This window comes from Ranitomeya variabilis, chromosome 6, assembly GCF_051348905.1.
Source record: "Ranitomeya variabilis isolate aRanVar5 chromosome 6, aRanVar5.hap1, whole genome shotgun sequence".
NCBI lineage: Eukaryota > Metazoa > Chordata > Amphibia > Anura > Dendrobatidae > Ranitomeya > Ranitomeya variabilis.
This window is the reverse complement of record NC_135237.1, coordinates 495,579,188-495,604,841: the sequence shown is the minus strand read 5'-3', so window position 1 is coordinate 495,604,841 and position 25,654 is coordinate 495,579,188. Positions and strand designations below refer to the sequence as shown.

Here is a 25,654-nt window from a genome sequence, read left to right as displayed (position 1 = left end):
CAGTGCCGGCCGGAAAGCAAAGCACAGCGGTGACGTCACCGCTGTGCTTTAGGGCCGGCGATTACTCAGTGCAGGGAAGCGGACGCCGGGGGACGCGGCAGACACTGGAATGTAAGTATGTACTGTTTTTTTTTTTTACATTTACACTGGTAACCAGGGTAAACATCGGGTTACTAAGCGCGGCCCTGCGCTTAGTAACCCGATGTTTACCCTGGTTACCCGGGGACTTCGGCATCGTTGGTCACTGGAGAGCTGTCTGTGTGACAGCTCTCCAGCGACCACACAGCGACGCTGCAGCGATCGGCATCGTTGTCGATATCGCTGCAGCGTCGCTTAATGTGACGGTACCTTTAACCATTCATCTGGGGGGGGGGGGACGTGACAGAAAGAGCAAGCTGGAGCAGCAACTTGAGGTGGATCGAGACGTCCAGGAGCGAATGAAGGAAGAGGGTGAGATGGTTGCGAGTGACTGTGAGCTGCTCTTCAGGGGAGTCGTGTTGCCTGCAAAGGTGTTCTGCTTGCTTCGGCCTGTAAACTGGCCACCAGGTTGCCGGCGGTTGCTTCCAAGCCCGCAGGAGGCGCTGGTCCTGTTGAAAAGAAGCCTAGTATTAAAAGTAAATAAGCAACAATGCTGGAGGCCCACGGTGATGAGAAGGATGCTGGCAGTTTGCAAGGATGGAATAGCGCAAGAGTGAAAGCAAATGACAAGAAGAAAGAAGCATGTGTGCCCTTGTGAAAGGGAATGGAAAAAAGGCATAGAGGAGAGTGACCCCTGCTGGTGGAAGGAAGGAAAAAGCAAAAGCCTACAGCACCTGGTATTCCCAGGCGGTCTCCCATCCAAGTACTAACCAGGCCCGACCCTGCTTAGCTTCCGAGATCAGACGAGATCGGGCGTGTTCAGGGTGGTGTGGCCGTAGGCAGAGACAAGCCTCTCACTTGCTGCTTTTCTACTTTGCACTCTGGCTGCCCTGTCCTGTCCAGTCCAGTCCAGTCCAGTCCAGTGCTCAGCAAGAGGCCCTTTTGTGCTTTCCTTTCTCTTCACGGACTTGTGGGGCTTGGGGCTTCCAGCCTCTAGGTTGCTTAAGGTCGGTGTCTGGCAAGGAGCCGCTCTATACTAGCCGAGCAAGATGTCATCAAAACTGTCTACAGCACCTGGTGTTCCCAGGAGGTCTCCCATCCAAGTACTGTCCAAGCCCAGCCCTGCTTTGCTTCCGAGATCGGACGAGATCGGGCGTATCCAGGGTGGTGTGGCCAGTAGACGCTGCTTGGCCCATCGCCTGGCCAGCCTTCCTCAGGCTCGCGTGGTGGCGAGAACTCTGACCATGTGGAGGCGGGCTCCGAAGGGCCCATGCAAAGGCTGGGCTGCCCCTATAGGCGTTGTTTGTTTTGCAGTGAAACACCTGCCGCAGCAGGGCCTGAGCATCAGGTGTCTTTAAAAATGGCTCGACGCAGGGTCTCCTGCAGGCTAAAGGTACCGTCACATTAAGCGACTTAACAACGATAACGATAGCGATCTGTGACGTTGCAGCGTCCTGGATAGCGATATCGTTGTGTTTGACACGCAGCAGCGATCTGGATCCTGCTGTGATATCGCTGGTCGTTGCTGAAAGTCCAGAACTTTATTTGGTCGTCAGATCGGCGTGTATCGTCGTGTTTGACAGCAAAAGCAACGATGCCAGCAATGTTTTACAATGGTAACCAGGGCAAATATCGAGTTACTAAGCGCAGGGCCGCGCTTAGTAACACGATATTTACCCTGGTTACCATTGTAAAAGTAAAAAAAAAACACTACATACTCACCCTCTGATGTCTGTCACGTCCCCCGGCGTCCGCGCTGCTGCTCATAGCTTTCTGCACTGACTGTGTCAGTGCCGGCCGGAAAGCAAAGCACAGCGGTGACGTCACCGCTGTGCTTTAGGGCCGGCGCTTACACAGTGCAGGGAAGCGGACGCCGGGGGACGCGGCAGACACTGGAATGTAAGTATGTACTGTTTTTTTTTTTTTACATTTACACTGGTAACCAGGGTAAACATCGGGTTACTAAGCGCGGCCCTGCGCTTAGTAACCCGATGTTTACCCTGGTTACCCGGGGACTTCGGCATCGTTGGTCACTGGAGAGCTGTCTGTGTGACAGCTCTCCAGCGACCACACAGCGACGCTGCAGCGATCGGCATCGTTGTCGATATCGCTGCAGCGTCGCTTAATGTGACGGTACCTTTAACCATTCATCTGGGGGGGGGGGACGTGACAGAAAGAGCAAGCTGGAGCAGCAACTTGAGGTGGATCGAGACGTCCAGGAGCGAATGAAGGAAGAGGGTGAGATGGTTGCGAGTGACTGTGAGCTGCTCTTCAGGGGAGTCGTGTTGCCTGCAAAGGTGTTCTGCTTGCTTCGGCCTGTAAACTGGCCACCAGGTTGCCGGCGGTTGCTTCCAAGCCCGCAGGAGGCGCTGGTCCTGTTGAAAAGAAGCCTAGTATTAAAAGTAAATAAGCAACAATGCTGGAGGCCCACGGTGATGAGAAGGATGCTGGCATTTTGCAAGGATGGAATAGCGCAAGAGTGAAAGCAAATGACAAGAAGAAAGAAGCATGTGTGCCCTTGTGAAAGGGAATGGAAAAAAGGCATAGAGGAGAGTGACCCCTGCTGGTGGAAGGAAGGAAAAAGCAAAAGCCTACAGCACCTGGTATTCCCAGGCGGTCTCCCATCCAAGTACTAACCAGGCCCGACCCTGCTTAGCTTCCGAGATCAGACGAGATCGGGCGTGTTCAGGGTGGTGTGGCCGTAGGCAGAGACAAGCCTCTCACTTGCTGCTTTTCTACTTTGCACTCTGGCTGCCCTGTCCTGTCCAGTCCAGTGCTCAGCAAGAGGCCCTTTTGTGCTTTCCTTTCTCTTCACGGACTTGTGGGGCTTGGGGCTTCCAGCCTCTAGGTTGCTTAAGGTCGGTGTCTGGCAAGGAGCCGCTCTATACTAGCCGAGCAAGATGTCATCAAAACTGTCTACAGCACCTGGTGTTCCCAGGAGGTCTCCCATCCAAGTACTGTCCAAGCCCAGCCCTGCTTTGCTTCCGAGATCGGACGAGATCGGGCGTATCCAGGGTGGTGTGGCCAGTAGACGCTGCTTGGCCCATCGCCTGGCCAGCCTTCCTCAGGCTCGCGTGGTGGCGAGAACTCTGACCATGTGGAGGCGGGCTCCGAAGGGCCCATGCAAAGGCTGGGCTGCCCCTATAGGCGTTGTTTGTTTTGCAGTGAAACACCTGCCGCAGCAGGGCCTGAGCATCAGGTGTCTTTAAAAATGGCGCGACGCAGGGTCTCCTGCAGGCTAAAGGTACCGTCACATTAAGCGACTTAACAACGATAACGATAGCGATCTGTGACGTTGCAGCGTCCTGGATAGCGATATCGTTGTGTTTGACACGCAGCAGCGATCTGGATCCTGCTGTGATATCGCTGGTCGTTGCTGAAAGTCCAGAACTTTATTTGGTCGTCAGATCGGCGTGTATCGTCGTGTTTGACAGCAAAAGCAACGATGCCAGCAATGTTTTACAATGGTAACCAGGGCAAATATCGAGTTACTAAGCGCAGGGCCGCGCTTAGTAACCCGATATTTACCCTGGTTACCATTGTAAAAGTAAAAAAAAAAACACTACATACTCACCCTCTGATGTCTGTCACGTCCCCCGGCGTCCGCGCTGCTGCTCATAGCTTTCTGCACTGACTGTGTCAGTGCCGGCCGGAAAGCAAAGCACAGCGGTGACGTCACCGCTGTGCTTTAGGGCCGGCGCTTACACAGTGCAGGGAAGCGGACGCCGGGGGACGCGGCAGACACTGGAATGTAAGTATGTACTGTTTTTTTTTTTTTACATTTACACTGGTAACCAGGGTAAACATCGGGTTACTAAGCGCGGCCCTGCGCTTAGTAACCCGATGTTTACCCTGGTTACCCGGGGACTTCGGCATCGTTGGTCACTGGAGAGCTGTCTGTGTGACAGCTCTCCAGCGACCACACAGCGACGCTGCAGCGATCGGCATCGTTGTCGATATCGCTGCAGCGTCGCTTAATGTGACGGTACCTTTAACCATTCATCTGGGGGGGGGGGACGTGACAGAAAGAGCAAGCTGGAGCAGCAACTTGAGGTGGATCGAGACGTCCAGGAGCGAATGAAGGAAGAGGGTGAGATGGTTGCGAGTGACTGTGAGCTGCTCTTCAGGGGAGTCGTGTTGCCTGCAAAGGTGTTCTGCTTGCTTCGGCCTGTAAACTGGCCACCAGGTTGCCGGCGGTTGCTTCCAAGCCCGCAGGAGGCGCTGGTCCTGTTGAAAAGAAGCCTAGTATTAAAAGTAAATAAGCAACAATGCTGGAGGCCCACGGTGATGAGAAGGATGCTGGCATTTTGCAAGGATGGAATAGCGCAAGAGTGAAAGCAAATGACAAGAAGAAAGAAGCATGTGTGCCCTTGTGAAAGGGAATGGAAAAAAGGCATAGAGGAGAGTGACCCCTGCTGGTGGAAGGAAGGAAAAAGCAAAAGCCTACAGCACCTGGTATTCCCAGGCGGTCTCCCATCCAAGTACTAACCAGGCCTGACCCTGCTTAGCTTCCGAGATCAGACGAGATCGGGCGTGTTCAGGGTGGTGTGGCCGTAGGCAGAGACAAGCCTCTCACTTGCTGCTTTTCTACTTTGCACTCTGGCTGCCCTGTCCTGTCCAGTCCAGTGCTCAGCAAGAGGCCCTTTTGTGCTTTCCTTTCTCTTCACGGACTTGTGGGGCTTGGGGCTTCCAGCCTCTAGGTTACTTAAGGTCGGTGTCTGGCAAGGAGCCGCTCTATACTAGCCGAGCAAGATGTCATCAAAACTGTCTACAGCACCTGGTGTTCCCAGGAGGTCTCCCATCCAAGTACTGTCCAAGCCCAGCCCTGCTTTGCTTCCGAGATCGGACGAGATCGGGCGTATCCAGGGTGGTGTGGCCAGTAGACGCGGCTTGGCCCATCGCCTGGCCAGCCTTCCTCAGGCTCGCGTGGTGGCGAGAACTCTGACCATGTGGAGGCGGGCTCCGAAGGGCCCATGCAAAGGCTGGGCTGCCCCTATAGGCGTTGTTTGTTTTGCAGTGAAACACCTGCCGCAGCAGGGCCTGAGCATCAGGTGTCTTTAAAAATGGCTCGACGCAGGGTCTCCTGCAGGCTAAAGGTACCGTCACATTAAGCGACTTAACAACGATAACGATAGCGATCTGTGACGTTGCAGCGTCCTGGATAGCGATATCGTTGTGTTTGACACGCAGCAGCGATCTGGATCCTGCTGTGATATCGCTGGTCGTTGCTGAAAGTCCAGAACTTTATTTGGTCGTCAGATCGGCGTGTATCGTCGTGTTTGACAGCAAAAGCAACGATGCCAGCAATGTTTTACAATGGTAACCAGGGCAAATATCGAGTTACTAAGCGCAGGGCCGCGCTTAGTAACACGATATTTACCCTGGTTACCATTGTAAAAGTAAAAAAAAAACACTACATACTCACCCTCTGATGTCTGTCACGTCCCCCGGCGTCCGCGCTGCTGCTCATAGCTTTCTGCACTGACTGTGTCAGTGCCGGCCGGAAAGCAAAGCACAGCGGTGACGTCACCGCTGTGCTTTAGGGCCGGCGATTACTCAGTGCAGGGAAGCGGACGCCGGGGGACGCGGCAGACACTGGAATGTAAGTATGTACTGTTTTTTTTTTTTACATTTACACTGGTAACCAGGGTAAACATCGGGTTACTAAGCGCGGCCCTGCGCTTAGTAACCCGATGTTTACCCTGGTTACCCGGGGACTTCGGCATCGTTGGTCACTGGAGAGCTGTCTGTGTGACAGCTCTCCAGCGACCACACAGCGACGCTGCAGCGATCGGCATCGTTGTCGATATCGCTGCAGCGTCGCTTAATGTGACGGTACCTTTAACCATTCATCTGGGGGGGGGGGGACGTGACAGAAAGAGCAAGCTGGAGCAGCAACTTGAGGTGGATCGAGACGTCCAGGAGCGAATGAAGGAAGAGGGTGAGATGGTTGCGAGTGACTGTGAGCTGCTCTTCAGGGGAGTCGTGTTGCCTGCAAAGGTGTTCTGCTTGCTTCGGCCTGTAAACTGGCCACCAGGTTGCCGGCGGTTGCTTCCAAGCCCGCAGGAGGCGCTGGTCCTGTTGAAAAGAAGCCTAGTATTAAAAGTAAATAAGCAACAATGCTGGAGGCCCACGGTGATGAGAAGGATGCTGGCATTTTGCAAGGATGGAATAGCGCAAGAGTGAAAGCAAATGACAAGAAGAAAGAAGCATGTGTGCCCTTGTGAAAGGGAATGGAAAAAAGGCATAGAGGAGAGTGACCCCTGCTGGTGGAAGGAAGGAAAAAGCAAAAGCCTACAGCACCTGGTATTCCCAGGCGGTCTCCCATCCAAGTACTAACCAGGCCCGACCCTGCTTAGCTTCCGAGATCAGACGAGATCGGGCGTGTTCAGGGTGGTGTGGCCGTAGGCAGAGACAAGCCTCTCACTTGCTGCTTTTCTACTTTGCACTCTGGCTGCCCTGTCCTGTCCAGTCCAGTGCTCAGCAAGAGGCCCTTTTGTGCTTTCCTTTCTCTTCACGGACTTGTGGGGCTTGGGGCTTCCAGCCTCTAGGTTGCTTAAGGTCGGTGTCTGGCAAGGAGCCGCTCTATACTAGCCGAGCAAGATGTCATCAAAACTGTCTACAGCACCTGGTGTTCCCAGGAGGTCTCCCATCCAAGTACTGTCCAAGCCCAGCCCTGCTTTGCTTCCGAGATCGGACGAGATCGGGCGTATCCAGGGTGGTGTGGCCAGTAGACGCTGCTTGGCCCATCGCCTGGCCAGCCTTCCTCAGGCTCGCGTGGTGGCGAGAACTCTGACCATGTGGAGGCGGGCTCCGAAGGGCCCATGCAAAGGCTGGGCTGCCCCTATAGGCGTTGTTTGTTTTGCAGTGAAACACCTGCCGCAGCAGGGCCTGAGCATCAGGTGTCTTTAAAAATGGCTCGACGCAGGGTCTCCTGCAGGCTAAAGGTACCGTCACATTAAGCGACTTAACAACGATAACGATAGCGATCTGTGACGTTGCAGCGTCCTGGATAGCGATATCGTTGTGTTTGACACGCAGCAGCGATCTGGATCCTGCTGTGATATCGCTGGTCGTTGCTGAAAGTCCAGAACTTTATTTGGTCGTCAGATCGGCGTGTATCGTCGTGTTTGACAGCAAAAGCAACGATGCCAGCAATGTTTTACAATGGTAACCAGGGCAAATATCGAGTTACTAAGCGCAGGGCCGCGCTTAGTAACCCGATATTTACCCTGGTTACCATTGTAAAAGTAAAAAAAAAACACTACATACTCACCCTCTGATGTCTGTCACGTCCCCCGGCGTCCGCGCTGCTGCTCATAGCTTTCTGCACTGACTGTGTCAGTGCCGGCCGGAAAGCAAAGCACAGCGGTGACGTCACCGCTGTGCTTTAGGGCCGGCGCTTACACAGTGCAGGGAAGCGGACGCCGGGGGACGCGGCAGACACTGGAATGTAAGTATGTACTGTTTTTTTTTTTTTACATTTACACTGGTAACCAGGGTAAACATCGGGTTACTAAGCGCGGCCCTGCGCTTAGTAACCCGATGTTTACCCTGGTTACCCGGGGACTTCGGCATCGTTGGTCACTGGAGAGCTGTCTGTGTGACAGCTCTCCAGCGACCACACAGCGACGCTGCAGCGATCGGCATCGTTGTCGATATCGCTGCAGCGTCGCTTAATGTGACGGTACCTTTAACCATTCATCTGGGGGGGGGGGACGTGACAGAAAGAGCAAGCTGGAGCAGCAACTTGAGGTGGATCGAGACGTCCAGGAGCGAATGAAGGAAGAGGGTGAGATGGTTGCGAGTGACTGTGAGCTGCTCTTCAGGGGAGTCGTGTTGCCTGCAAAGGTGTTCTGCTTGCTTCGGCCTGTAAACTGGCCACCAGGTTGCCGGCGGTTGCTTCCAAGCCCGCAGGAGGCGCTGGTCCTGTTGAAAAGAAGCCTAGTATTAAAAGTAAATAAGCAACAATGCTGGAGGCCCACGGTGATGAGAAGGATGCTGGCAGTTTGCAAGGATGGAATAGCGCAAGAGTGAAAGCAAATGACAAGAAGAAAGAAGCATGTGTGCCCTTGTGAAAGGGAATGGAAAAAAGGCATAGAGGAGAGTGACCCCTGCTGGTGGAAGGAAGGAAAAAGCAAAAGCCTACAGCACCTGGTATTCCCAGGCGGTCTCCCATCCAAGTACTAACCAGGCCCGACCCTGCTTAGCTTCCGAGATCAGACGAGATCGGGCGTGTTCAGGGTGGTGTGGCCGTAGGCAGAGACAAGCCTCTCACTTGCTGCTTTTCTACTTTGCACTCTGGCTGCCCTGTCCTGTCCAGTCCAGTGCTCAGCAAGAGGCCCTTTTGTGCTTTCCTTTCTCTTCACGGACTTGTGGGGCTTGGGGCTTCCAGCCTCTAGGTTACTTAAGGTCGGTGTCTGGCAAGGAGCCGCTCTATACTAGCCGAGCAAGATGTCATCAAAACTGTCTACAGCACCTGGTGTTCCCAGGAGGTCTCCCATCCAAGTACTGTCCAAGCCCAGCCCTGCTTTGCTTCCGAGATCGGACGAGATCGGGCGTATCCAGGGTGGTGTGGCCAGTAGACGCGGCTTGGCCCATCGCCTGGCCAGCCTTCCTCAGGCTCGCGTGGTGGCGAGAACTCTGACCATGTGGAGGCGGGCTCCGAAGGGCCCATGCAAAGGCTGGGCTGCCCCTATAGGCGTTGTTTGTTTTGCAGTGAAACACCTGCCGCAGCAGGGCCTGAGCATCAGGTGTCTTTAAAAATGGCTCGACGCAGGGTCTCCTGCAGGCTAAAGGTACCGTCACATTAAGCGACTTAACAACGATAACGATAGCGATCTGTGACGTTGCAGCGTCCTGGATAGCGATATCGTTGTGTTTGACACGCAGCAGCGATCTGGATCCTGCTGTGATATCGCTGGTCGTTGCTGAAAGTCCAGAACTTTATTTGGTCGTCAGATCGGCGTGTATCGTCGTGTTTGACAGCAAAAGCAACGATGCCAGCAATGTTTTACAATGGTAACCAGGGCAAATATCGAGTTACTAAGCGCAGGGCCGCGCTTAGTAACACGATATTTACCCTGGTTACCATTGTAAAAGTAAAAAAAAAACACTACATACTCACCCTCTGATGTCTGTCACGTCCCCCGGCGTCCGCGCTGCTGCTCATAGCTTTCTGCACTGACTGTGTCAGTGCCGGCCGGAAAGCAAAGCACAGCGGTGACGTCACCGCTGTGCTTTAGGGCCGGCGATTACTCAGTGCAGGGAAGCGGACGCCGGGGGACGCGGCAGACACTGGAATGTAAGTATGTACTGTTTTTTTTTTTTACATTTACACTGGTAACCAGGGTAAACATCGGGTTACTAAGCGCGGCCCTGCGCTTAGTAACCCGATGTTTACCCTGGTTACCCGGGGACTTCGGCATCGTTGGTCACTGGAGAGCTGTCTGTGTGACAGCTCTCCAGCGACCACACAGCGACGCTGCAGCGATCGGCATCGTTGTCGATATCGCTGCAGCGTCGCTTAATGTGACGGTACCTTTAACCATTCATCTGGGGGGGGGGGGACGTGACAGAAAGAGCAAGCTGGAGCAGCAACTTGAGGTGGATCGAGACGTCCAGGAGCGAATGAAGGAAGAGGGTGAGATGGTTGCGAGTGACTGTGAGCTGCTCTTCAGGGGAGTCGTGTTGCCTGCAAAGGTGTTCTGCTTGCTTCGGCCTGTAAACTGGCCACCAGGTTGCCGGCGGTTGCTTCCAAGCCCGCAGGAGGCGCTGGTCCTGTTGAAAAGAAGCCTAGTATTAAAAGTAAATAAGCAACAATGCTGGAGGCCCACGGTGATGAGAAGGATGCTGGCATTTTGCAAGGATGGAATAGCGCAAGAGTGAAAGCAAATGACAAGAAGAAAGAAGCATGTGTGCCCTTGTGAAAGGGAATGGAAAAAAGGCATAGAGGAGAGTGACCCCTGCTGGTGGAAGGAAGGAAAAAGCAAAAGCCTACAGCACCTGGTATTCCCAGGCGGTCTCCCATCCAAGTACTAACCAGGCCCGACCCTGCTTAGCTTCCGAGATCAGACGAGATCGGGCGTGTTCAGGGTGGTGTGGCCGTAGGCAGAGACAAGCCTCTCACTTGCTGCTTTTCTACTTTGCACTCTGGCTGCCCTGTCCTGTCCAGTCCAGTGCTCAGCAAGAGGCCCTTTTGTGCTTTCCTTTCTCTTCACGGACTTGTGGGGCTTGGGGCTTCCAGCCTCTAGGTTGCTTAAGGTCGGTGTCTGGCAAGGAGCCGCTCTATACTAGCCGAGCAAGATGTCATCAAAACTGTCTACAGCACCTGGTGTTCCCAGGAGGTCTCCCATCCAAGTACTGTCCAAGCCCAGCCCTGCTTTGCTTCCGAGATCGGACGAGATCGGGCGTATCCAGGGTGGTGTGGCCAGTAGACGCTGCTTGGCCCATCGCCTGGCCAGCCTTCCTCAGGCTCGCGTGGTGGCGAGAACTCTGACCATGTGGAGGCGGGCTCCGAAGGGCCCATGCAAAGGCTGGGCTGCCCCTATAGGCGTTGTTTGTTTTGCAGTGAAACACCTGCCGCAGCAGGGCCTGAGCATCAGGTGTCTTTAAAAATGGCGCGACGCAGGGTCTCCTGCAGGCTAAAGGTACCGTCACATTAAGCGACTTAACAACGATAACGATAGCGATCTGTGACGTTGCAGCGTCCTGGATAGCGATATCGTTGTGTTTGACACGCAGCAGCGATCTGGATCCTGCTGTGATATCGCTGGTCGTTGCTGAAAGTCCAGAACTTTATTTGGTCGTCAGATCGGCGTGTATCGTCGTGTTTGACAGCAAAAGCAACGATGCCAGCAATGTTTTACAATGGTAACCAGGGCAAATATCGAGTTACTAAGCGCAGGGCCGCGCTTAGTAACCCGATATTTACCCTGGTTACCATTGTAAAAGTAAAAAAAAAACACTACATACTCACCCTCTGATGTCTGTCACGTCCCCCGGCGTCCGCGCTGCTGCTCATAGCTTTCTGCACTGACTGTGTCAGTGCCGGCCGGAAAGCAAAGCACAGCGGTGACGTCACCGCTGTGCTTTAGGGCCGGCGCTTACACAGTGCAGGGAAGCGGACGCCGGGGGACGCGGCAGACACTGGAATGTAAGTATGTACTGTTTTTTTTTTTTTACATTTACACTGGTAACCAGGGTAAACATCGGGTTACTAAGCGCGGCCCTGCGCTTAGTAACCCGATGTTTACCCTGGTTACCCGGGGACTTCGGCATCGTTGGTCACTGGAGAGCTGTCTGTGTGACAGCTCTCCAGCGACCACACAGCGACGCTGCAGCGATCGGCATCGTTGTCGATATCGCTGCAGCGTCGCTTAATGTGACGGTACCTTTAACCATTCATCTGGGGGGGGGGGACGTGACAGAAAGAGCAAGCTGGAGCAGCAACTTGAGGTGGATCGAGACGTCCAGGAGCGAATGAAGGAAGAGGGTGAGATGGTTGCGAGTGACTGTGAGCTGCTCTTCAGGGGAGTCGTGTTGCCTGCAAAGGTGTTCTGCTTGCTTCGGCCTGTAAACTGGCCACCAGGTTGCCGGCGGTTGCTTCCAAGCCCGCAGGAGGCGCTGGTCCTGTTGAAAAGAAGCCTAGTATTAAAAGTAAATAAGCAACAATGCTGGAGGCCCACGGTGATGAGAAGGATGCTGGCATTTTGCAAGGATGGAATAGCGCAAGAGTGAAAGCAAATGACAAGAAGAAAGAAGCATGTGTGCCCTTGTGAAAGGGAATGGAAAAAAGGCATAGAGGAGAGTGACCCCTGCTGGTGGAAGGAAGGAAAAAGCAAAAGCCTACAGCACCTGGTATTCCCAGGCGGTCTCCCATCCAAGTACTAACCAGGCCTGACCCTGCTTAGCTTCCGAGATCAGACGAGATCGGGCGTGTTCAGGGTGGTGTGGCCGTAGGCAGAGACAAGCCTCTCACTTGCTGCTTTTCTACTTTGCACTCTGGCTGCCCTGTCCTGTCCAGTCCAGTGCTCAGCAAGAGGCCCTTTTGTGCTTTCCTTTCTCTTCACGGACTTGTGGGGCTTGGGGCTTCCAGCCTCTAGGTTACTTAAGGTCGGTGTCTGGCAAGGAGCCGCTCTATACTAGCCGAGCAAGATGTCATCAAAACTGTCTACAGCACCTGGTGTTCCCAGGAGGTCTCCCATCCAAGTACTGTCCAAGCCCAGCCCTGCTTTGCTTCCGAGATCGGACGAGATCGGGCGTATCCAGGGTGGTGTGGCCAGTAGACGCGGCTTGGCCCATCGCCTGGCCAGCCTTCCTCAGGCTCGCGTGGTGGCGAGAACTCTGACCATGTGGAGGCGGGCTCCGAAGGGCCCATGCAAAGGCTGGGCTGCCCCTATAGGCGTTGTTTGTTTTGCAGTGAAACACCTGCCGCAGCAGGGCCTGAGCATCAGGTGTCTTTAAAAATGGCTCGACGCAGGGTCTCCTGCAGGCTAAAGGTACCGTCACATTAAGCGACTTAACAACGATAACGATAGCGATCTGTGACGTTGCAGCGTCCTGGATAGCGATATCGTTGTGTTTGACACGCAGCAGCGATCTGGATCCTGCTGTGATATCGCTGGTCGTTGCTGAAAGTCCAGAACTTTATTTGGTCGTCAGATCGGCGTGTATCGTCGTGTTTGACAGCAAAAGCAACGATGCCAGCAATGTTTTACAATGGTAACCAGGGCAAATATCGAGTTACTAAGCGCAGGGCCGCGCTTAGTAACACGATATTTACCCTGGTTACCATTGTAAAAGTAAAAAAAAAACACTACATACTCACCCTCTGATGTCTGTCACGTCCCCCGGCGTCCGCGCTGCTGCTCATAGCTTTCTGCACTGACTGTGTCAGTGCCGGCCGGAAAGCAAAGCACAGCGGTGACGTCACCGCTGTGCTTTAGGGCCGGCGATTACTCAGTGCAGGGAAGCGGACGCCGGGGGACGCGGCAGACACTGGAATGTAAGTATGTACTGTTTTTTTTTTTTACATTTACACTGGTAACCAGGGTAAACATCGGGTTACTAAGCGCGGCCCTGCGCTTAGTAACCCGATGTTTACCCTGGTTACCCGGGGACTTCGGCATCGTTGGTCACTGGAGAGCTGTCTGTGTGACAGCTCTCCAGCGACCACACAGCGACGCTGCAGCGATCGGCATCGTTGTCGATATCGCTGCAGCGTCGCTTAATGTGACGGTACCTTTAACCATTCATCTGGGGGGGGGGGGACGTGACAGAAAGAGCAAGCTGGAGCAGCAACTTGAGGTGGATCGAGACGTCCAGGAGCGAATGAAGGAAGAGGGTGAGATGGTTGCGAGTGACTGTGAGCTGCTCTTCAGGGGAGTCGTGTTGCCTGCAAAGGTGTTCTGCTTGCTTCGGCCTGTAAACTGGCCACCAGGTTGCCGGCGGTTGCTTCCAAGCCCGCAGGAGGCGCTGGTCCTGTTGAAAAGAAGCCTAGTATTAAAAGTAAATAAGCAACAATGCTGGAGGCCCACGGTGATGAGAAGGATGCTGGCATTTTGCAAGGATGGAATAGCGCAAGAGTGAAAGCAAATGACAAGAAGAAAGAAGCATGTGTGCCCTTGTGAAAGGGAATGGAAAAAAGGCATAGAGGAGAGTGACCCCTGCTGGTGGAAGGAAGGAAAAAGCAAAAGCCTACAGCACCTGGTATTCCCAGGCGGTCTCCCATCCAAGTACTAACCAGGACCGACCCTGCTTAGCTTCCGAGATCAGACGAGATCGGGCGTGTTCAGGGTGGTGTGGCCGTAGGCAGAGACAAGCCTCTCACTTGCTGCTTTTCTACTTTGCACTCTGGCTGCCCTGTCCTGTCCAGTCCAGTCCAGTCCAGTCCAGTGCTCAGCAAGAGGCCCTTTTGTGCTTTCCTTTCTCTTCACGGACTTGTGGGGCTTGGGGCTTCCAGCCTCTAGGTTGCTTAAGGTCGGTGTCTGGCAAGGAGCCGCTCTATACTAGCCGAGCAAGATGTCATCAAAACTGTCTACAGCACCTGGTGTTCCCAGGAGGTCTCCCATCCAAGTACTGTCCAAGCCCAGCCCTGCTTTGCTTCCGAGATCGGACGAGATCGGGCGTATCCAGGGTGGTGTGGCCAGTAGACGCTGCTTGGCCCATCGCCTGGCCAGCCTTCCTCAGGCTCGCGTGGTGGCGAGAACTCTGACCATGTGGAGGCGGGCTCCGAAGGGCCCATGCAAAGGCTGGGCTGCCCCTATAGGCGTTGTTTGTTTTGCAGTGAAACACCTGCCGCAGCAGGGCCTGAGCATCAGGTGTCTTTAAAAATGGCTCGACGCAGGGTCTCCTGCAGGCTAAAGGTACCGTCACATTAAGCGACTTAACAACGATAACGATAGCGATCTGTGACGTTGCAGCGTCCTGGATAGCGATATCGTTGTGTTTGACACGCAGCAGCGATCTGGATCCTGCTGTGATATCGCTGGTCGTTGCTGAAAGTCCAGAACTTTATTTGGTCGTCAGATCGGCGTGTATCGTCGTGTTTGACAGCAAAAGCAACGATGCCAGCAATGTTTTACAATGGTAACCAGGGCAAATATCGAGTTACTAAGCGCAGGGCCGCGCTTAGTAACCCGATATTTACCCTGGTTACCATTGTAAAAGTAAAAAAAAAACACTACATACTCACCCTCTGATGTCTGTCACGTCCCCCGGCGTCCGCGCTGCTGCTCATAGCTTTCTGCACTGACTGTGTCAGTGCCGGCCGGAAAGCAAAGCACAGCGGTGACGTCACCGCTGTGCTTTAGGGCCGGCGCTTACACAGTGCAGGGAAGCGGACGCCGGGGGACGCGGCAGACACTGGAATGTAAGTATGTACTGTTTTTTTTTTTTTACATTTACACTGGTAACCAGGGTAAACATCGGGTTACTAAGCGCGGCCCTGCGCTTAGTAACCCGATGTTTACCCTGGTTACCCGGGGACTTCGGCATCGTTGGTCACTGGAGAGCTGTCTGTGTGACAGCTCTCCAGCGACCACACAGCGACGCTGCAGCGATCGGCATCGTTGTCGATATCGCTGCAGCGTCGCTTAATGTGACGGTACCTTTAACCATTCATCTGGGGGGGGGGACGTGACAGAAAGAGCAAGCTGGAGCAGCAACTTGAGGTGGATCGAGACGTCCAGGAGCGAATGAAGGAAGAGGGTGAGATGGTTGCGAGTGACTGTGAGCTGCTCTTCAGGGGAGTCGTGTTGCCTGCAAAGGTGTTCTGCTTGCTTCGGCCTGTAAACTGGCCACCAGGTTGCCGGCGGTTGCTTCCAAGCCCGCAGGAGGCGCTGGTCCTGTTGAAAAGAAGCCTAGTATTAAAAGTAAATAAGCAACAATGCTGGAGGCCCACGGTGATGAGAAGGATGCTGGCATTTTGCAAGGATGGAATAGCGCAAGAGTGAAAGCAAATGACAAGAAGAAAGAAGCATGTGTGCCCTTGTGAAAGGGAATGGAAAAAAGGCATAGAGGAGAGTGACCCCTGCTGGTGGAAGGAAGGAAAAAGCAAAAGCCTACAGCACCTGGTATTCCCAGGCGGTCTCCCATCCAAGTACTAACCAGGCCCGACCCTGCTTAGCTTCCGAGATCAGACGAGATCGGGCGTGTTCAGGGTGGTGTGGCCGTAGGCAGAGACAAGCCTCTCACTTGCTGCTTTTCTACTTTGCACTCTGGCTGCCCTGTCCTGTCCAGTCCAGTGCTCAGCAAGAGGCCCTTTTGTGCTTTCCTTTCTCTTCACGGACTTGTGGGGCTTGGGGCTTCCAGCCTCTAGGTTGCTTAAGGTCGGTGTCTGGCAAGGAGCCGCTCTATACTAGCCGAGCAAGATGTCATCAAAACTGTCTACAGCACCTGGTGTTCCCAGGAGGTCTCCCATCCAAGTACTGTCCAAGCCCAGCCCTGCTTTGCTTCCGAGATCGGACGAGATCGGGCGTATCCAGGGTGGTGTGGCCAGTAGACGCTGCTTGGCCCATCGCCTGGCCAGCCTTCCTCAGGCTCGCGTGGTGGCGAGAACTCTGACCATGTGGAGGCGGGCTCCGAAGGGCCCATGCAAAGGCTGGGCTGCCCCTATAGGCGTTGTTTGTTTTGCAGTGAAACACCTGCCGCAGCAGGGCCTGAGCATCAGGTGTCTTTAAAAATGGCTCGACGCAGGGTCTCCTGCAGGCTAAAGGTACCGTCACATTAAGCGACTTAACAACGATAACGATAGCGATCTGTGACGTTGCAGCGTCCTGGATAGCGATATCGTTGTGTTTGACACGCAGCAGCGATCTGGATCCTGCTGTGATATCGCTGGTCGTTGCTGAAAGTCCAGAACTTTATTTGGTCGTCAGATCGGCGTGTATCGTCGTGTTTGACAGCAAAAGCAACGATGCCAGCAATGTTTTACAATGGTAACCAGGGCAAATATCGAGTTACTAAGCGCAGGGCCGCGCTTAGTAACCCGATATTTACCCTGGTTACCATTGTAAAAGTAAAAAAAAAACACTACATACTCACCCTCTGATGTCTGTCACGTCCCCCGGCGTCCGCGCTGCTGCTCATAGCTTTCTGCACTGACTGTGTCAGTGCCGGCCGGAAAGCAAAGCACAGCGGTGACGTCACCGCTGTGCTTTAGGGCCGGCGCTTACACAGTGCAGGGAAGCGGACGCCGGGGGACGCGGCAGACACTGGAATGTAAGTATGTACTGTTTTTTTTTTTTTACATTTACACTGGTAACCAGGGTAAACATCGGGTTACTAAGCGCGGCCCTGCGCTTAGTAACCCGATGTTTACCCTGGTTACCCGGGGACTTCGGCATCGTTGGTCACTGGAGAGCTGTCTGTGTGACAGCTCTCCAGCGACCACACAGCGACGCTGCAGCGATCGGCATCGTTGTCGATATCGCTGCAGCGTCGCTTAATGTGACGGTACCTTTAACCATTCATCTGGGGGGGGGGGACGTGACAGAAAGAGCAAGCTGGAGCAGCAACTTGAGGTGGATCGAGACGTCCAGGAGCGAATGAAGGAAGAGGGTGAGATGGTTGCGAGTGACTGTGAGCTGCTCTTCAGGGGAGTCGTGTTGCCTGCAAAGGTGTTCTGCTTGCTTCGGCCTGTAAACTGGCCACCAGGTTGCCGGCGGTTGCTTCCAAGCCCGCAGGAGGCGCTGGTCCTGTTGAAAAGAAGCCTACTATTAAAAGTAAATAAGCAACAATGCTGGAGGCCCACGGTGATGAGAAGGATGCTGGCAGTTTGCAAGGATGGAATAGCGCAAGAGTGAAAGCAAATGACAAGAAGAAAGAAGCATGTGTGCCCTTGTGAAAGGGAATGGAAAAAAGGCATAGAGGAGAGTGACCCCTGCTGGTGGAAGGAAGGAAAAAGCAAAAGCCTACAGCACCTGGTATTCCCAGGCGGTCTCCCATCCAAGTACTAACCAGGCCCGACCCTGCTTAGCTTCCGAGATCAGACGAGATCGGGCGTGTTCAGGGTGGTGTGGCCGTAGGCAGAGACAAGCCTCTCACTTGCTGCTTTTCTACTTTGCACTCTGGCTGCCCTGTCCTGTCCAGTCCAGTGCTCAGCAAGAGGCTTTTTTGTGCTTTCCTTTCTCTTCACGGACTTGTGGGGCTTGGGGCTTCCAGCCTCTAGGTTGCTTAAGGTCGGTGTCTGGCAAGGAGCCGCTCTATACTAGCCGAGCAAGATGTCATCAAAACTGTCTACAGCACCTGGTGTTCCCAGGAGGTCTCCCATCCAAGTACTGTCCAAGCCCAGCCCTGCTTTGCTTCCGAGATCGGACGAGATCGGGCGTATCCAGGGTGGTGTGGCCAGTAGACGCTGCTTGGCCCATCGCCTGGCCAGCCTTCCTCAGGCTCGCGTGGTGGCGAGAACTCTGACCATGTGGAGGCGGGCTCCGAAGGGCCCATGCAAAGGCTGGGCTGCCCCTATAGGCGTTGTTTGTTTTGCAGTGAAACACCTGCCGCAGCAGGGCCTGAGCATCAGGTGTCTTTAAAAATGGCTCGACGCAGGGTCTCCTGCAGGCTAAAGGTACCGTCACATTAAGCGACTTAACAACGATAACGATAGCGATCTGTGACGTTGCAGCGTCCTGGATAGCGATATCGTTGTGTTTGACACGCAGCAGCGATCTGGATCCTGCTGTGATATCGCTGGTCGTTGCTGAAAGTCCAGAACTTTATTTGGTCGTCAGATCGGCGTGTATCGTCGTGTTTGACAGCAAAAGCAACGATGCCAGCAATGTTTTACAATGGTAACCAGGGCAAATATCGAGTTACTAAGCGCAGGGCCGCGCTTAGTAACACGATATTTACCCTGGTTACCATTGTAAAAGTAAAAAAAAAACACTACATACTCACCCTCTGATGTCTGTCACGTCCCCCGGCGTCCGCGCTGCTGCTCATAGCTTTCTGCACTGACTGTGTCAGTGCCGGCCGGAAAGCAAAGCACAGCGGTGACGTCACCGCTGTGCTTTAGGGCCGGCGCTTACACAGTGCAGGGAAGCGGACGCCGGGGGACGCGGCAGACACTGGAATGTAAGTATGTACTGTTTTTTTTTTTTACATTTACACTGGTAACCAGGGTAAACATCGGGTTACTAAGCGCGGCCCTGCGCTTAGTAACCCGATGTTTACCCTGGTTACCCGGGGACTTCGGCATCGTTGGTCACTGGAGAGCTGTCTGTGTGACAGCTCTCCAGCGACCACACAGCGACGCTGCAGCGATCGGCATCGTTGTCGATATCGCTGCAGCGTCGCTTAATGTGACGGTACCTTTAACCATTCATCTGGGGGGGGGGGACGTGACAGAAAGAGCAAGCTGGAGCAGCAACTTGAGGTGGATCGAGACGTCCAGGAGCGAATGAAGGAAGAGGGTGAGATGGTTGCGAGTGACTGTGAGCTGCTCTTCAGGGGAGTCGTGTTGCCTGCAAAGGTGTTCTGCTTGCTTCGGCCTGTAAACTGGCCACCAGGTTGCCGGCGGTTGCTTCCAAGCCCGCAGGAGGCGCTGGTCCTGTTGAAAAGAAGCCTAGTATTAAAAGTAAATAAGCAACAATGCTGGAGGCCCACGGTGATGAGAAGGATGCTGGCATTTTGCAAGGATGGAATAGCGCAAGAGTGAAAGCAAATGACAAGAAGAAAGAAGCATGTGTGCCCTTGTGAAAGGGAATGGAAAAAAGGCATAGAGGAGAGTGACCCCTGCTGGTGGAAGGAAGGAAAAAGCAAAAGCCTACAGCACCTGGTATTCCCAGGCGGTCTCCCATCCAAGTACTAACCAGGCCTGACCCTGCTTAGCTTCCGAGATCAGACGAGATCGGGCGTGTTCAGGGTGGTGTGGCCGTAGGCAGAGACAAGCCTCTCACTTGCTGCTTTTCTACTTTGCACTCTGGCTGCCCTGTCCTGTCCAGTCCAGTGCTCAGCAAGAGGCCCTTTTGTGCTTTCCTTTCTCTTCACGGACTTGTGGGGCTTGGGGCTTCCAGCCTCTAGGTTACTTAAGGTCGGTGTCTGGCAAGGAGCCGCTCTATACTAGCCGAGCAAGATGTCATCAAAACTGTCTACAGCACCTGGTGTTCCCAGGAGGTCTCCCATCCAAGTACTGTCCAAGCCCAGCCCTGCTTTGCTTCCGAGATCGGACGAGATCGGGCGTATCCAGGGTGGTGTGGCCAGTAGACGCGGCTTGGCCCATCGCCTGGCCAGCCTTCCTCAGGCTCGCGTGGTGGCGAGAACTCTGACCATGTGGAGGCGGGCTCCGAAGGGCCCATGCAAAGGCTGGGCTGCCCCTATAGGCGTTGTTTGTTTTGCAGTGAAACACCTGCCGCAGCAGGGCCTGAGCATCAGGTGTCTTTAAAAATGGCTCGACGCAGGGTCTCCTGCAGGCTAAAGGTACCGTCACATTAAGCGACTTAACAACGATAACGATAGCGATCTGTGACGTTGCAGCGTCCTGGATAGCGATATCGTTGTGTTTGACACGCAGCAGCGATCTGGATCCTGCTGTGATATCGCTGGTCGTTGCTGAAAGTCCAGAACTTTATTTGGTCGTCAGATCGGCGTGTATCGTCGTGTTTGACAGCAAAAGCAACGATGCCAGCAATGTTTTACAATGGTAACCAGGGCAAATATCGAGTTACTAAGCGCAGGGCCGCGCTTAGTAACACGATATTTACCCTGGTTACCATTGTAAAAGTAAAAAAAAAACACTACATACTCACCCTCTGATGTCTGTCACGTCCCCCGGCGTCCGCGCTGCTGCTCATAGCTTTCTGCACTGACTGTGTCAGTGCCGGCCGGAAAGCAAAGCACAGCGGTGACGTCACCGCTGTGCTTTAGGGCCGGCGATTACTCAGTGCAGGGAAGCGGACGCCGGGGGACGCGGCAGACACTGGAATGTAAGTATGTACTGTTTTTTTTTTTTACATTTACACTGGTAACCAGGGTAAACATCGGGTTACTAAGCGCGGCCCTGCGCTTAGTAACCCGATGTTTACCCTGGTTACCCGGGGACTTCGGCATCGTTGGTCACTGGAGAGCTGTCTGTGTGACAGCTCTCCAGCGACCACACAGCGACGCTGCAGCGATCGGCATCGTTGTCGATATCGCTGCAGCGTCGCTTAATGTGACGGTACCTTTAACCATTCATCTGGGGGGGGGGGGACGTGACAGAAAGAGCAAGCTGGAGCAGCAACTTGAGGTGGATCGAGACGTCCAGGAGCGAATGAAGGAAGAGGGTGAGATGGTTGCGAGTGACTGTGAGCTGCTCTTCAGGGGAGTCGTGTTGCCTGCAAAGGTGTTCTGCTTGCTTCGGCCTGTAAACTGGCCACCAGGTTGCCGGCGGTTGCTTCCAAGCCCGCAGGAGGCGCTGGTCCTGTTGAAAAGAAGCCTAGTATTAAAAGTAAATAAGCAACAATGCTGGAGGCCCACGGTGATGAGAAGGATGCTGGCATTTTGCAAGGATGGAATAGCGCAAGAGTGAAAGCAAATGACAAGAAGAAAGAAGCATGTGTGCCCTTGTGAAAGGGAATGGAAAAAAGGCATAGAGGAGAGTGACCCCTGCTGGTGGAAGGAAGGAAAAAGCAAAAGCCTACAGCACCTGGTATTCCCAGGCGGTCTCCCATCCAAGTACTAACCAGGCCCGACCCTGCTTAGCTTCCGAGATCAGACGAGATCGGGCGTGTTCAGGGTGGTGTGGCCGTAGGCAGAGACAAGCCTCTCACTTGCTGCTTTTCTACTTTGCACTCTGGCTGCCCTGTCCTGTCCAGTCCAGTGCTCAGCAAGAGGCCCTTTTGTGCTTTCCTTTCTCTTCACGGACTTGTGGGGCTTGGGGCTTCCAGCCTCTAGGTTGCTTAAGGTCGGTGTCTGGCAAGGAGCCGCTCTATACTAGCCGAGCAAGATGTCATCAAAACTGTCTACAGCACCTGGTGTTCCCAGGAGGTCTCCCATCCAAGTACTGTCCAAGCCCAGCCCTGCTTTGCTTCCGAGATCGGACGAGATCGGGCGTATCCAGGGTGGTGTGGCCAGTAGACGCTGCTTGGCCCATCGCCTGGCCAGCCTTCCTCAGGCTCGCGTGGTGGCGAGAACTCTGACCATGTGGAGGCGGGCTCCGAAGGGCCCATGCAAAGGCTGGGCTGCCCCTATAGGCGTTGTTTGTTTTGCAGTGAAACACCTGCCGCAGCAGGGCCTGAGCATCAGGTGTCTTTAAAAATGGCTCGACGCAGGGTCTCCTGCAGGCTAAAGGTACCGTCACATTAAGCGACTTAACAACGATAACGATAGCGATCTGTGACGTTGCAGCGTCCTGGATAGCGATATCGTTGTGTTTGACACGCAGCAGCGATCTGGATCCTGCTGTGATATCGCTGGTCGTTGCTGAAAGTCCAGAACTTTATTTGGTCGTCAGATCGGCGTGTATCGTCGTGTTTGACAGCAAAAGCAACGATGCCAGCAATGTTTTACAATGGTAACCAGGGCAAATATCGAGTTACTAAGCGCAGGGCCGCGCTTAGTAACCCGATATTTACCCTGGTTACCATTGTAAAAGTAAAAAAAAAACACTACATACTCACCCTCTGATGTCTGTCACGTCCCCCGGCGTCCGCGCTGCTGCTCATAGCTTTCTGCACTGACTGTGTCAGTGCCGGCCGGAAAGCAAAGCACAGCGGTGACTAGGGTTGAGCGACTTTCATTTTTTTAAGATCGAGTAGGGTTTTGGGAAACCCGATTTTGTCCAGAGTCGAGTCGAGTGCAGTCGGCCGATTATCGCTAAAAGTCGGGGATCGACCGAAACACGAAACCCAATGCAAGTCAATGGGGAAGCATAGTCGGCAGTGAGTGGAGGCCAGGAAAACACCTACAGTGCCCATTTTAATGCCAAAAACATCCATTCTTGTTTCTGAAGCTTGCCAATCTTAATTAACTGTATAATAATAGTTGGGCATAAGGAATTGGGGGAAAGTTGTGGGGGGAGTAGGGCTGGCTCAAGTTTTTCGTGGGCCCAGGAAATGCGGACTACGTCACGGCGGTGTTGCAGGGAAAGGTAAGTATTTAAAAGTTGCAAGTGCTGTGATCCTGAGCAAGCAGGGGGGGCCCACTCGTTCGCATTGCCACTGGCACAGGGCCCCTCAAAGTACGGCGGTGTGTTTGCATGGCGGGGGCGCCTCCCACCAGCAGCGACACTTTTGCGTACTCTGAGGGGCCCTGTGCCAGTGACGTCGCCAACGAGTATGCCCCCCCACCTGATGAAGGAACCTGCACTTTCATCTGCACCTTCCTCTTTGTCCCTGTGTAAGGTGGTATAACATGCGGGAAGGGGAACCTTACTTTCAGCAGGGTCAGATTCTGGCTGTGTAGAGTACAAGGGGAATGTAGTGGTCTAGGTCAATGTACCAGCAGACTCATTTAGCAGTGGCTGGGCAATGGGCAGGATGAGGAGGAAACAGATATAGGGCCAAAGAATAAAGTAGGCTACATGCAGTTCAAAATTGGTAACAGGACTAAACAGGCGGCATTGCTTTGTTCAGTGGAGTAGCAAACCCAAGAGCAGCAGACACTGTTTCAAGGGCCTAACCACACTAGTAGGCCAAATGCAGTTTAATATCTGATAGTATAGGGCGAAAGCCAGAATGTGGAAGCTCAGCTTTGTTCAGTTGAGGACAACACCAGGGAGGGGCAGACACCTTTAGTAGGCCGGAAAAGCCTATTGCATTTTTTAAAATGGTAATTTGGAGCAGAAGGTTGAAGCTCAGCTTTATTTAGTTGAGGGCAACACCAGGGAGGGGCAGAAGCCGTTAGTAGGCCCTAACCACCATTTTTTTTTTTTTTAAAACCACTTAATGAGAGCCGGAAGGTTGAAGCTCAGCTTTATTTAGTTGAGGACAACACCAGGGAGGGGCAGAAGCCGTTAGTAGGCCCTAACCACCATTTTTTTTTTAAAACCACATAATGAGAGCCGGAAGGTTGAAGCTCAGCTTTATTTAGTTGAGGACAACACCAGGGAGGGGCAGAAGCCGTTAGTAGGCCCTAACCACCATTTTTTTTTTAAAACCACTTAATGAGAGCCGGAAGGTTGAAGCTCAGCTTTATTTAGTTGAGGACAACACCAGGGAGGGGCAGAAGCCGTTAGTAGGCCCTAACCACCATTTTTTTTTTTTTTAAAACCACATAATGAGAGCCGGAAGGTTGAAGCTCAGCTTTATTTAGTTGAGGACAACACCAGGGAGGGGCAGAAGCCGTTAGTAGGCCCTAACCACCAATTTTTTTTTTTTTAAAACCACTTAATGAGAGCCGGAAGGTTGAAGCTCAGCTTTATTTAGTTGAGGACAACACCAGGGAGGGGCAGAAGCCGTTAGTAGGCCCTAACCACCATTTTTTTTTAAAAACCACTTAATGAGAGCCGGAAGGTTGAAGCTCAGCTTTATTTAGTTGAGGACAACACCAGGGAGGGGCAGAAGCCGTTAGTAGGCCCTAACCACCATTTTTTTTTTTAAAACCACATAATGAGAGCCGGAAGGTTGAAGCTCAGCTTTATTTAGTTGAGGACAACACCAGGGAGGGGCAGAAGCCGTTAGTAGGCCCTAACCACCATTTTTTTTTTTTTTAAAACCACTTAATGAGAGCCGGAAGGTTGAAGCTCAGCTTTATTTAGTTGAGGACAACACCAGGGAGGGGCAGAAGCCGTTAGTAGGCCCTAACCACCATTTTTTTTTAAAAACCACTTAATGAGAGCCGGAAGGTTGAAGCTCAGCTTTATTTAGTTGAGGACAACACCAGGGAGGGGCAGAAGCCGTTAGTAGGCCCTAACCACCATTTTTTTTTTAAAACCACTTAATGAGAGCCGGAAGGTTGAAGCTCAGCTTTATTTAGTTGAGGACAACACCAGGGAGGGGCAGAAGCCGTTAGTAGGCCCTAACCACCATTTTTTTTTTTTAAACCACATAATGAGAGCCGGAAGGTTGAAGCTCAGCTTTATTTAGTTGAGGACAACACCAGGGAGGGGCAGAAGCCGTTAGTAGGCCCTAACCACCAATTTTTTTTTTTTTAAAACCACTTAATGAGAGCCGGAAGGTTGAAGCTCAGCTTTATTTAGTTGAGGACAACACCAGGGAGGGGCAGAAGCCGTTAGTAGGCCCTAACCAAAGTTGAAGGCCAAATGCAGTTTAATTTCTGATACTATAGGCCGAAAGCCAGAAGGTGGAAGTTCCGATTTAGACAGTGGAGGACAATTTGAATTAGGGACTGCAGACAGACTTAGTAGGCTGTCCCCTGTGGACCATGCATCCACCACATTAACCCATTGCGCCGTAATGGACACGTAATCTTCCGTGGCCATGCCTACAGGTCCATGCGTCTGTTGTCAGGTGCACCTTTGTACTCACAGATTGCCAGAGTGCATGGACAATGCGGTCTTCTACATGCTGGTGGAGGGTTGGGATGGCTTTTCTCGCAAAAGAAGTGTCGACTGGTTAGCTTGTAGCGTGGTACAGCGTAGTCCATCATGGCCTTATTAATAGTAAATAAAATATATAACTAGGCTCTATGAACTTTTAAATAGGTTCCAGGGGTACACGGGCAGCATTGGTGTGGTCAGTGGAGGAGTATTGCAAGTAGGGGCTGCAGACAGGCTATCAAAGGCCTAAAATAACAAACAGTAGGCAGTCATGGCAGTTTTACATCGGTTACATGGATACACAGGCAGGCACTCCAGGCAGCATTGTGCTCAGTGGAGGAGTATTGCAAGTAGGGGCCGCAGACAGGCTATCAAAGGCCTAAAATAACAAACAGTAGGCAGTCATGGCAGTTTTACATCGGTTACATGGATACACAGGCAGGCACTCCAGGCAGCATTGTGGTCAGTGGAGGAGTATTGCAAGTAGGGGCCGCAGACAGGCTATCAAAGGCCTAAAATAACAAACAGTAGGCAGTCATGGCAGTTTTACATCGGTTACATGGATACACAGGCAGCTAGGTGGTGAGTGGAGGAGTATTTAAAGTAAGGACCGCAGACAGGCTATCAAAGGCCTAACATAACAAACAATAGGCTCATGGC

At 53.1% G+C, this 25,654-nt stretch overlaps 24 non-coding genes across 24 annotated transcripts; all 24 read right to left on the bottom strand.

Annotated features, from left to right (window-relative positions):
- Positions 1 to 800: 800 nt before the first annotated feature.
- LOC143783773 (5S ribosomal RNA) lies at positions 801 to 919 on the bottom strand. Its single transcript, XR_013217442.1, has one exon. It is a non-coding gene; the product is annotated as a 5S ribosomal RNA (ribosomal RNA).
- A 221-nt stretch (positions 920 to 1,140) lies between these two features.
- Positions 1,141 to 1,260, bottom strand: LOC143783841 (5S ribosomal RNA). The gene has a single exon (XR_013217506.1). It is a non-coding gene; the product is annotated as a 5S ribosomal RNA (ribosomal RNA).
- Positions 1,261 to 2,666: 1,406 nt separating this feature from the next.
- On the bottom strand, positions 2,667 to 2,785 carry LOC143783761 (5S ribosomal RNA). The gene has a single exon (XR_013217431.1). It is a non-coding gene; the product is annotated as a 5S ribosomal RNA (ribosomal RNA).
- Positions 2,786 to 2,991: 206 nt separating this feature from the next.
- Positions 2,992 to 3,111, bottom strand: LOC143783840 (5S ribosomal RNA). Its single transcript, XR_013217505.1, has one exon. It is a non-coding gene; the product is annotated as a 5S ribosomal RNA (ribosomal RNA).
- Positions 3,112 to 4,518: 1,407 nt separating this feature from the next.
- Positions 4,519 to 4,637, bottom strand: LOC143783804 (5S ribosomal RNA). Its single transcript, XR_013217472.1, has one exon. It is a non-coding gene; the product is annotated as a 5S ribosomal RNA (ribosomal RNA).
- Positions 4,638 to 4,843: 206 nt separating this feature from the next.
- Positions 4,844 to 4,963, bottom strand: LOC143783839 (5S ribosomal RNA). The gene has a single exon (XR_013217504.1). It is a non-coding gene; the product is annotated as a 5S ribosomal RNA (ribosomal RNA).
- Positions 4,964 to 6,369: 1,406 nt separating this feature from the next.
- LOC143783750 (5S ribosomal RNA) lies at positions 6,370 to 6,488 on the bottom strand. Its single transcript, XR_013217420.1, has one exon. It is a non-coding gene; the product is annotated as a 5S ribosomal RNA (ribosomal RNA).
- Positions 6,489 to 6,694: 206 nt separating this feature from the next.
- LOC143783838 (5S ribosomal RNA) lies at positions 6,695 to 6,814 on the bottom strand. The gene has a single exon (XR_013217503.1). It is a non-coding gene; the product is annotated as a 5S ribosomal RNA (ribosomal RNA).
- Positions 6,815 to 8,220: 1,406 nt separating this feature from the next.
- LOC143783739 (5S ribosomal RNA) lies at positions 8,221 to 8,339 on the bottom strand. Its single transcript, XR_013217409.1, has one exon. It is a non-coding gene; the product is annotated as a 5S ribosomal RNA (ribosomal RNA).
- A 206-nt stretch (positions 8,340 to 8,545) lies between these two features.
- LOC143783837 (5S ribosomal RNA) lies at positions 8,546 to 8,665 on the bottom strand. The gene has a single exon (XR_013217502.1). It is a non-coding gene; the product is annotated as a 5S ribosomal RNA (ribosomal RNA).
- A 1,406-nt stretch (positions 8,666 to 10,071) lies between these two features.
- On the bottom strand, positions 10,072 to 10,190 carry LOC143783728 (5S ribosomal RNA). Its single transcript, XR_013217398.1, has one exon. It is a non-coding gene; the product is annotated as a 5S ribosomal RNA (ribosomal RNA).
- Positions 10,191 to 10,396: 206 nt separating this feature from the next.
- Positions 10,397 to 10,516, bottom strand: LOC143783836 (5S ribosomal RNA). Its single transcript, XR_013217501.1, has one exon. It is a non-coding gene; the product is annotated as a 5S ribosomal RNA (ribosomal RNA).
- A 1,406-nt stretch (positions 10,517 to 11,922) lies between these two features.
- Positions 11,923 to 12,041, bottom strand: LOC143783803 (5S ribosomal RNA). The gene has a single exon (XR_013217471.1). It is a non-coding gene; the product is annotated as a 5S ribosomal RNA (ribosomal RNA).
- A 206-nt stretch (positions 12,042 to 12,247) lies between these two features.
- LOC143783834 (5S ribosomal RNA) lies at positions 12,248 to 12,367 on the bottom strand. The gene has a single exon (XR_013217500.1). It is a non-coding gene; the product is annotated as a 5S ribosomal RNA (ribosomal RNA).
- A 1,406-nt stretch (positions 12,368 to 13,773) lies between these two features.
- LOC143783794 (5S ribosomal RNA) lies at positions 13,774 to 13,892 on the bottom strand. Its single transcript, XR_013217462.1, has one exon. It is a non-coding gene; the product is annotated as a 5S ribosomal RNA (ribosomal RNA).
- A 221-nt stretch (positions 13,893 to 14,113) lies between these two features.
- Positions 14,114 to 14,233, bottom strand: LOC143783833 (5S ribosomal RNA). Its single transcript, XR_013217499.1, has one exon. It is a non-coding gene; the product is annotated as a 5S ribosomal RNA (ribosomal RNA).
- A 1,405-nt stretch (positions 14,234 to 15,638) lies between these two features.
- On the bottom strand, positions 15,639 to 15,757 carry LOC143783716 (5S ribosomal RNA). The gene has a single exon (XR_013217387.1). It is a non-coding gene; the product is annotated as a 5S ribosomal RNA (ribosomal RNA).
- Positions 15,758 to 15,963: 206 nt separating this feature from the next.
- Positions 15,964 to 16,083, bottom strand: LOC143783832 (5S ribosomal RNA). The gene has a single exon (XR_013217498.1). It is a non-coding gene; the product is annotated as a 5S ribosomal RNA (ribosomal RNA).
- A 1,406-nt stretch (positions 16,084 to 17,489) lies between these two features.
- LOC143783705 (5S ribosomal RNA) lies at positions 17,490 to 17,608 on the bottom strand. Its single transcript, XR_013217376.1, has one exon. It is a non-coding gene; the product is annotated as a 5S ribosomal RNA (ribosomal RNA).
- Positions 17,609 to 17,814: 206 nt separating this feature from the next.
- On the bottom strand, positions 17,815 to 17,934 carry LOC143783830 (5S ribosomal RNA). Its single transcript, XR_013217496.1, has one exon. It is a non-coding gene; the product is annotated as a 5S ribosomal RNA (ribosomal RNA).
- Positions 17,935 to 19,339: 1,405 nt separating this feature from the next.
- On the bottom strand, positions 19,340 to 19,458 carry LOC143783802 (5S ribosomal RNA). The gene has a single exon (XR_013217470.1). It is a non-coding gene; the product is annotated as a 5S ribosomal RNA (ribosomal RNA).
- A 206-nt stretch (positions 19,459 to 19,664) lies between these two features.
- Positions 19,665 to 19,784, bottom strand: LOC143783829 (5S ribosomal RNA). Its single transcript, XR_013217495.1, has one exon. It is a non-coding gene; the product is annotated as a 5S ribosomal RNA (ribosomal RNA).
- A 1,406-nt stretch (positions 19,785 to 21,190) lies between these two features.
- On the bottom strand, positions 21,191 to 21,309 carry LOC143783694 (5S ribosomal RNA). Its single transcript, XR_013217365.1, has one exon. It is a non-coding gene; the product is annotated as a 5S ribosomal RNA (ribosomal RNA).
- Positions 21,310 to 21,515: 206 nt separating this feature from the next.
- On the bottom strand, positions 21,516 to 21,635 carry LOC143783828 (5S ribosomal RNA). Its single transcript, XR_013217494.1, has one exon. It is a non-coding gene; the product is annotated as a 5S ribosomal RNA (ribosomal RNA).
- Between the last annotated feature and the right edge of the window lie 4,019 nt (positions 21,636 to 25,654).